The sequence below is a fragment of the Octopus sinensis genome, linkage group LG25 (genome assembly GCF_006345805.1).
Source record: "Octopus sinensis linkage group LG25, ASM634580v1, whole genome shotgun sequence".
Taxonomy (NCBI): domain Eukaryota; kingdom Metazoa; phylum Mollusca; class Cephalopoda; order Octopoda; family Octopodidae; genus Octopus; species Octopus sinensis.
The window spans coordinates 19,394,131-19,401,141 of NC_043021.1; the positions used below are offsets into that span (position 1 = coordinate 19,394,131).

At 41.0% G+C, this 7,011-nt stretch overlaps 2 non-coding genes across 2 annotated transcripts; both read left to right on the top strand.

The window, feature by feature from the left end:
- Positions 1-332: 332 nt before the first annotated feature.
- Positions 333-457, top strand: LOC115224608. Its single transcript, XR_003882885.1, has one exon. It is a non-coding gene; the product is annotated as a U5 spliceosomal RNA (small nuclear RNA).
- Positions 458-2,528: 2,071 nt separating this feature from the next.
- Positions 2,529-2,653, top strand: LOC115224613. The gene has a single exon (XR_003882889.1). It is a non-coding gene; the product is annotated as a U5 spliceosomal RNA (small nuclear RNA).
- Positions 2,654-7,011: the final 4,358 nt, after the last annotated feature.

The following is a 7,011-nucleotide window of genomic DNA, read 5'->3' on the forward strand; positions in this document are numbered from 1 at the left end:
TTTAAGAAACATTGGGTTTATTTACATTTCTGAAGAAAAAAGATACCCTTCCCCCCCACCCCTAACCCTAACCCTAAAACAGGTTGAAATGCAATAGATCGATACTAGGGTTATAATTATGGGTGACAATTTCATATAACACCGTTAGAAAAAACTACCGTTCAAACTGAAAAGATCCAAATTATTTATTATAATACATTAATTATTTATAAATAAAAATACTTAATATTTATTAAGCACAGAATTAATTACATGTATTAATTTACTTTTTCTAATCAGTGTTTGTTTATTTAGATATTTTGTATAATAACAGGCGTGACAGGTATGCCAGTTAACTCTGGTTTCTCCTCACCCCGAGCGGATAAATCTTTCGCCTTTTACTAAAGATTTCCGTGGGGAGGAACATTTTAATGAGTCTATAGACTTATTTTTGAAAGCCTCATCTAACCATGAGGCGATAATTAAATTAACATCAGACTAATTAATATTGGGTCAATTGCGACCTCCTAACCGTTTTGCCTCGGGTTCAGTCGCACAGCGTGTCTTGTCTTCTATTGTAACCCCAATAAGTCTATCAGTGCCTTGGCCGAACTGCTAAGTTACAAAGCTGTATGCGATTCTCCCTAACCACTACTTTACAACCAATGTTGGTTTGTTTACACCCCGTAACCTAGCAGTTCGGCCAAGGCACTGATAGACTTATTTTTGAAAGCCTCATCTAACAATGAGGCGATAATTAAATTAACATCAGACTGATTAATATTGGATCACGAACCTGGATTCCTTGTCCCACTAACATTGTTGTTATATTTCTCACGTAAACGGTATGTTCGTCTATTCGTTGTTATAGTCCCCGTCACAACATTACAGCAATATTATATATTGCTTGCTGGCAAAATGCTGAGCGGCATTTCGGTTGTCTTCATCTAATGAAGCTTTTTAATTAAACTAAAGTTAGATTAATCTCTTTGGAAAAGATTAATCTCTTTGAATTCAGACAACAATTTCGGGTTTGGCCGAATTAGATCTCATTTAGTGGACCCTATTAAAGTGGGATTCGAAATTGTAATTCTGTTCCTGTAAAACTTTTCATTAACTGATATACAATAAGAGATGATGTATTTATAATATTGATTTCAAATTTTTTGCTAGCAATTTAGTGGGAGGAGGTAAGTCGACAATATCGATCCCAGTACTTGTGTCCCCTTCTGTCTAATGCCTTTATGGCAATTTAAAAGAAATAGAGAAGCTTGCTGCCGCAACCACATGGTTTCGGGTTCAGTTCCATTGCGTGACACTTTGAGCAAGTATCTTCTACTATAACCCTGGGCCGATTAAAGCTTTTTGCGTAGATTTGGTTGACGGAAACTAAAAGAACCCGTTGTGTGTGTGTGTTCGTGACTGTCTCTGTCCTCCACCGCAGTTTGATAACCGGTGTTGGTGTATTTACGTTCCTGTAACACTAGCGGTTCAGCAAAAGATATTGAGCAAGTATCTTCTACTATATAGCCCTGGGCCGATTAAAGCTTTTTGTGTAGATTTGGTGGACGGAAACTAAAAGAAGCCCGTTGTGTGTGTGTTCGTGGCTGTCTTTGTTCTCCACCGCAGTTTGATAACCTGTGTTGGTGTATTTACGTTCCTGTAACACTAGCGGTTTAGCAAAAGAGATTGAGCAAGTATCTTCTACTATATAGCCCTGGGCCGATTAAAGCTTTTTGTGTAGATTTGGTGGACGGAAACTAAAAGAAGCCCGTTGTGTGTGTGTGTTCGTGGCTGTCTTTGTTCTCCACCGCAGTTTGATAACCGGTGTTGGTGTATTTACGTTCCTGTAACACTAGCGGTTTAGCAAAAGAGATTGAGCAAGTATCTTCTACTATATAGCCCTGGGCCGATTAAAACTTTTTGTGTAGATTTGGTGGACGGAAACTAAAAGAAGCCCGTTGTGTGTGTGTTCGTGGCTGTCTTTGTTCTCCATCGCAATTTGATAACCGGTGTTGGTGTATTTACGTTCCTGTAACACTAGCGGTTCAGCAAAAGATATTGAGCAAGTATTTTCTACTATAGCCCTGGGCCGATTAAAGCTTTTTGTGTAGATTTGGTGGACGGAAACTAAAAGAAGCCCGTTGTGTGTGTGTTCGTGACTGTCTCTGTCCTCCACCGCAGTTTGATAATCGGTGTTGGTGTATTTACGTTCCTGTAACACTAGCGGTTCAGCAAAAGAGTTTGATAGAATAGGTGCAACGCTTTTATTTAATGATGAAGGAGTTTTGTGTTTAACAAATCGCAAAGAAAATATCTCCACTGACATCTAAACACAAAGAAAATATCTCCACTGACATCTAAACCTAACTTTACAATTACAATATCTTGAATAAAATGTTTATTATAATGTACTAAAAATTTATATATAAAAATATTTTCAACTTATGGAGCAAAGAATTAATTAGGTATATTAATTTGTTTTTCCTAATCAGTGCATGTGTATTTAGATATTTTGTATAATATTGAATGTCAAATTGTGTGTCAGTTAACTCTGGTTTCTCCTCACCCCGAGCGGATAAATCTTTCGCCTTTTACTAAAGATTTCCGTGGGGAGGAACATTTTAATGAGTCTATAGACTTATTTTTGAAAGCCTCATCTAACCATTAGGCGATAATTAAATTAACATCAGACTAATAAACAAAATAAATTCGAGGAATGGGCAGCAAATAGTACTGCCCATTTCTCGAAAAACGAACTCTCATTGTGCCTTTCTACAGTCGGGTTTTGTTGTAGCTCGATCGGAGGTGCCTGGGCTCACACTAAAACTTTCTCTCACGTGTTGGTTAAATCAAACCGTAATATTAGACAATGGATAAATCTTGATTTGTAATTTCTCATATAAAATTATACTGAACAGAAATTATATGGTCAGCCAAACTAGCTTCAGTGGAGGCCCAGTGGTTAGGGCAAGCGGACTCGCGGTTTCGATTCCCAGACTGGGCGTTGTGTGTGTTTATTGAGCGAAAAGAACCTAAAGCTCCGGCAATGGGTGGTAGCGACCCCTGTTGTACTTTTTCTCACTCCCTCTTCCTGTTTCTTGAGTAACGCTGCGTTGGACAGGTGTCCCGTCCAGTTAAGGGGGAACACATACGCCACAGAAACCGGGCCCATGAGCCTGGCTAGGCTTGAAAAGGGCGCATAAATAAATAGAAACATAGCTTCTACTTCCATTGTGTGGGTGATAATTTAGTTTATTGGGGTGAGTGCGTTAAGCGGTGATAAATAAAAATGCGACGTTAATATCAGTTCGAATCTGCTTAAGTTCGAGGGTGAGTCAAAAAGTAATGCCATTTTGTTTAGGACAGGTATAATCACCATCACAGGAACATGTATCATACATCAAAAGGAAGCCGGTCCTCTGTGGATCACATCCCTACTTCTCAACATAGTCACCGTTTCTCTCAATAGCAATGTTCCACCTTCGAATGAGAGCATGTATCCCTGTCCCGTAAAATTCTGTTAACTGTTCTTCTTCACAGTTTTCACTTCCTCGTCACTGGACTATGATCTCTTCGGCCCCATGAATGAGGGTTTGAGAGGCAAACATCATTCCAGTGATGAGGAAGTGAAAACTGTAGTGCAGAAGTGGCTCAAAGAACAGTCAACAGAATTTTATGGGGGAGGGATACATGCTCTCATTCGAAGGTGGAACATTGCTATTGAGAGAAACGGTGACTATGTTGAGGAGTAGGGATGTGATCCACAGAGGACCGGCTTCATTTTGATGTATGATACATGTTCCTGTGTTGGTAATTATACCTGTCCTAAACAAAATGGCATTACTTTTTGACTCACCCTCGTATTTACAAGTCAGAACGTGCTTTTAGCATATTCGAACTACTGTTAACATTGCATTTTTAATTTATCGATCTCAACCTGATACGAAGTCATAATCACATATACAATACTTGACATTCTCGAACGTGGAGTGAGAAGCTTGCTTCCGCACATGCGCTGTAAGTCGGTTTCTTCCAGTTGAACTAGAGTGGATGTGGGCTGTTAGCTACGTCCAATTACAAGAAAAAAGAACAAAAACAGAGAAGGTTGTCGAGTCAAGTGATTTTGCTTTATCTGAGCTGGGTGTAATTTGTTATATTGTAATTTTTTGTTAACAAATTTCGCCCATCGCTGGGACAATTTCGCCTGCTCTCGGCGGCTGCTGTTTTTGTATATTGTGAATTTTTTGGATTCATTTTTTAAAAAGAAGTGGTGGGGCGTATCCTCGCCCGAATAGGACCTGTTACAGTTGCTGTTGCAGTTACCGTTGGCTGTAGCCAGTATTGTGTTTGGATTTATTGGATTTATTTTACCAATTACCGAAAAATAAAAAGATTTATGCCAAGGACCCTATCCACATTAGGCCGGGAGTACCTGTTGGCCAGAAAATTGGATTTTTGCTGTGTGAATTGTTTTTCTATTTTTCGTCTATTTTTCCTGATTTTTTCTTTCTTTTTGAACTGTTAATTTATTTTTTGGACTTGCTTTGTTTTATTTTTTTACTGTTTCTGTTAACTTTTTATGTACCTTTTTATTTTACATCTTCTTTGGCCTTTGAACTTTCTTTAAACTTTTAAGACTTTCTTTTTTGCACATGGCAAAAATAAACGGTGCCGCTGCTTTGGAGTGGGAGGTGGTCCCACCAAAACAGTGGATTAAAGATCTTGAGAAGAGGACGGTGGTACTACGGACCTATTCTAGGTCGTGTGGTGCCATCGCCCTCTTCGACAAGAGCGTAATAGAGAGAGAGTTGGCAGACTACCTGCCAACTATAAAATTTATTTCACGAGGGACCAAATTTGCAACGGTGTGGTTGCTGTTTGGTACCTCCGAGGAAGCTGGCAGATTTGCCAGCGAGCCCCTTGAGGGAAAAAAAATTTTGTTCCTCCCCACTTATTGTGGGAGAAAGATAAGAAGAGCCTGGGTGTGCGGGCTGCCCCCGGGCACGGAGGCGGGATGGATCGAGAGGATTATCCGGCGAGGCCTGGGGGATAGCGGACCCAGGCTATTAAGTGTGGGGTTGCTCCCGCGGTCGACTGGGAGGGGTCAAGGGCAACTTTGACCCTGTGGACCCCGGTGGCCGTGGGAGACATGATGTTTCCGGATTTCCTAAAAATGGCCGGATACAGGTGCCCGGTGATATTTGCGGGACGCCCCCCCAAGTGTCACCTGTGCCTGGAGCCTGGCCATATCGAGGGCAACTGTCCAAGGGGCCATGGTAGGGCCTGGAGCATGAGAAAGAGAAGGTACCCACCGCACCCTCATTGGAGGGGGATACGGTGGAAGTCGTGGAGGAAGTTGCCTCCACGAAAAGAAAAAGAAAGGTGAGTAACAATGGTTGCTCACCAAAGAATGTTCAGGCGGCGGAGGAGAGTAGCGACCCCCCGCGTCTGTCGACACAGCCCCCTGCTCCCGCAGCCTCAAAAAGAAAGCGGAAAAAGGGGAGCAGAGGACGTCGGCGGATGTTCCTGGGCCGCCGACGGAGCCGCAGGTGGGATGTGTGCCACCTACCGATGGGGCTCCGCCAGTGGGAAGTGTGCCACTGACGGAGCAGTGTGAGGTCCCTTCCTGTGAAGAGGAGGTGTTTGTCCTCCTTTACCACACACACACACACATGCTTCTTTCAGCATCCATCGACCAAATCCTCTCAGAAATCTCTGGACTGTCCGGGGTTACACTTGAAGACACTCGTCGAAGGTGCCATGCGGTGAATGAAAACCCAAAACTCTATGCTTGCGAGACAAAATTACTACAACACGGCTGAGCTTACAGTTTGTCCGAAGCTAACAATTTCCCCTCACAGAAGTGTTGTCAGGAGAAGGATTTCTGAGAGTAATCCGTAATTCTTAAAGGCTGAAAGTTCCCTGTAATATCAAAGATAGCAGATCTTCTCCATGTTGGCAACTGGGATACAACAAAATTCTATCAACGGTACAAAAGATTTCCTTATCTCTTTATTGTCCATAAGGGGCTAAACATACAGGGGACAAACAAAGACAGACAAAGGGATTAAGTCGATTACATCGACCACAGTGCGTAACTGGTACTTAATTTATCGACCCCGAAAGGATGAAGAGCAAAAGTCGACCTCGGCGGAATTTGAACTCAGAACGTAACGGCAGACGAAATACTGCTAAGCATTTCGCCCGGCGTGCTAACGATTCTGCCAGCTTGCCGCCTTAACTAAAGGTACTAAAGATTTCTGTGGGGAGGAACATTTTTAATGAGTCTATAGACTTATTTTTGTAAGCCCCTTCTAACTTGAGGCTGATAATTAAATTAACATCGGTTTTCGAAGACCTACAGGTGTCGTTAGCTGTTCCTCATCTTTTCAACTTGAAAGTAGTGATGGTTACTGTAACTTTCACACCCGGGATTAGACAGAAATTTCGGAGGAGGTCGTGCTTATATCTATTCTATCTCCACTCCCAGCCATGACCTCTAGGTGATTGAATTATTTTACGATGGAAGCCCGATTTGAACTCGTAACACTGTGTTTACAAATTGTCTTTCTTCAAATTTGTGGAATCATATTATTTGGTGAGTCTATACTCCCCTTTTTAAAGATGTTTGATTGTGATTTGAGAAAGATTTGGTTCCTATTTCTAGCAATTGAGCGACGGCCTAGAGCAGGCATCCGCAACTCTTTTCGAGGAAACGCATTGATGTTTGCCAAAAAAAAGTGGTCCTGTGAGCCGAGAAATTTTAGCAGCAGTTTCAAGGTGAAGGTCGATTATAAACGTCACTGATAGGTATAAATATATCCACTTTTATTTAATTAAAATCTAAATAATTGATTGATTATAATACATGAAAGAAAATATTTATTATAATTCTACTAATTATTTATATATAACATATTCAAAATTTTCTTATCATAGAATTAATTATCTACATTAATTTACATTTTCTAATCAGTGTTTGTTTATTTAGATATTTTGTATAATAAAAGGCGTGACAGGTATGCCAGT